At 37.2% G+C, this 2,279-nt stretch overlaps 1 pseudogene; it reads left to right on the forward strand.

Moving 5' to 3' along the window:
- The first annotated feature begins 485 nt into the window (after positions 1–485).
- LOC116590231 lies at positions 486–1,892 on the forward strand (annotated as a pseudogene).
- The last annotated feature ends 387 nt before the right edge of the window (positions 1,893–2,279 follow it).

Genomic DNA, 2,279 nt, shown 5'->3' on the forward strand with positions numbered 1-2,279 from the left:
AAAAGGAATACCATAAAACAACCCTGGAGTTGTAACTAAGACCCTAGGAGCCATGCTTTGGATTGTGAATATTTGTCATTGTAGGGTAGCCAGGATCTAAATGTTCTCCCTACATTGAGGTTTCCACCAGCAGTCCTCCCTCTCCATTCCTCTCCTTACTATCCCAGTTTTCAGCTGATCCAAATTAAAGCTGAACAAATACTTGATTTGAAGAAATAAATTGACTCACGTGGGCAGGATATTATCAACAGTCCATCAAGATTCCCTTATGTCTTGGTCTGGACACTTCCCCCAAGGATCTGAGAGGGTTACAAAACACACTTGTCCACCCACATTCAGGCACCAAGGGACTACTGTAACTCAACAGCAGCCAATAGGGAGTAGAGTCTCCTGGTCTCTTGAAGATGCACAAAATGCAGATATCCCTCAAATAATAAAAAAGTAAAAAGTATTCATCAAATATTTTTAAGAATAATTCAGGTATGATGACCAAGTGGGGTTTATCTCAGGAACACAAGGTTCAAATCTCAATCACTGGGGGCACTTGAATAGCTCAGTCAATTGAGCATCCAACTTTTGATTTTTGTTCCGGTCATGATCTCAAGGTCATGGATCAGGCCCTGCATCAGGCTTCCCACTCCGTATGGAGCCTGCTTGTTCTCTCTCCCTCTACCCTTCCCCCTGCTCCCACTCTCTCTCTTTCAAATAAATAAATAAATATTTAAAGTATTTTAAAAAATCAATCAATGAAATTTAGCATATTTAACAAAATTTTAAAAAAAACAAATGCTTATCTCAACAGACTCAGAAGGATTATTAGAAAATGATTCATAATAAAAATTCTCGGGCTCTCAAAAGTTTAAGAAAGAAAGACACAGACAAGGAAGCTGCCACAACTGCCTCCACTATGACCTCAACTTGCCCAAGACTACCATCACAGAATAATAAGCCAGGATTCACCACACCTATTGGATAACTATAAAATATAACACCAAAATTGAAAAAATTGGAGAAAATATCTATGGAGTCGTGTACAAGGATAGACGTAAAACTATAGGTCAAGTGGTAGCCATGAACAAAATCAGACAAGAAAGTAAAGATGAAGAGTTTCTTAGTTCCACAATTCAGGAAATTTCTCTATTAAAAGAACTTTGTCATCTAAATATAGTCAGTCTTCAAGATGTGCTTATACAGGATTCCAGCTTGTATCACATCTCTGAATTCCTTGGTTCTTGAGAAATACTTGGATTCTTTCCCTCCTAGTCAGTTCATGGATTCTTCACATATTAAGACTTATTTGGGCCAAATCATACAAGGGATGTTGTTTTGTCACTCTGGACGAGCTCTTCACAGAGACTTAAAACCTCAAAATCTATTGACAACAAAGGGATAACTAAGTTGGCTGGTTTCAACCTTGCCAGTGTTTCTGGAATACCTAGGAGCATATATTGTCCATGAAGTAATAACACTGGCATGGAGGTATTGCTGGGGTCAGCTCACAGGTCTTGTTGACATTTGGAGTGCAGATACTCTATTTGCAGAATTAGCAACTAATAAGTCTCTTTTCCATGGGGATTCAGAAATTGATCAACTCCTTCGGATTTTCAGAGCTTTGGGCACCCCCAGTAATGAAGTGTGGCCAGAAGTGGAATCTTTATAAAACTGTTAAGAGCACACTTCCCAAAAAAAAAAAAAAAAAAAAGAGCACACTTCCCAAGTGGAAACCAGGAAGTCTAGCATCCCATATCATAAACTTGGTTGAAAATGGCTTGGATTTGCTTTCAAAAATGTTAGCACATTGGCAGGTTAATCCCACCAAACAAGTTTCTGGAAAAATGATACTGAATTATCCATATTTTAATGATTTGGACAATCAGATTGAGAAGACATAGCTTTCTGACAAAAAGTCTCCACATGCTGTCTCAAGAACAGATAGTTATATTTTTGCTCCACCTCTATTTTTGTCTTATGTGCTCTTTTTTGTGTTGTGAAACTTAAGCTGCTCTTCATCATCTAATTTCAAAAGTGTAACTTTAAAATGTAAATATTGTTCTATATCAATTTAAATATAGTAATTCTGTGTATGAGTGTAGATCTAACTGCAACAAGTATTTGTTACTATAATAAAACTATAAATCTAGTATTGATGACAGGAACTACAGAGTTGGGGGGGCATTAAACCCCTCAGTAAATTAAGAGCAGAAGAAAACTTCCCCAACCTGATAAAGAGCATTTTTTGGAAAATCTACAGCTAACATTATACACATGGTAAATAACTG

This window comes from Mustela erminea, chromosome 5, assembly GCF_009829155.1.
Source record: "Mustela erminea isolate mMusErm1 chromosome 5, mMusErm1.Pri, whole genome shotgun sequence".
In the NCBI taxonomy this organism is placed as follows: domain Eukaryota; kingdom Metazoa; phylum Chordata; class Mammalia; order Carnivora; family Mustelidae; genus Mustela; species Mustela erminea.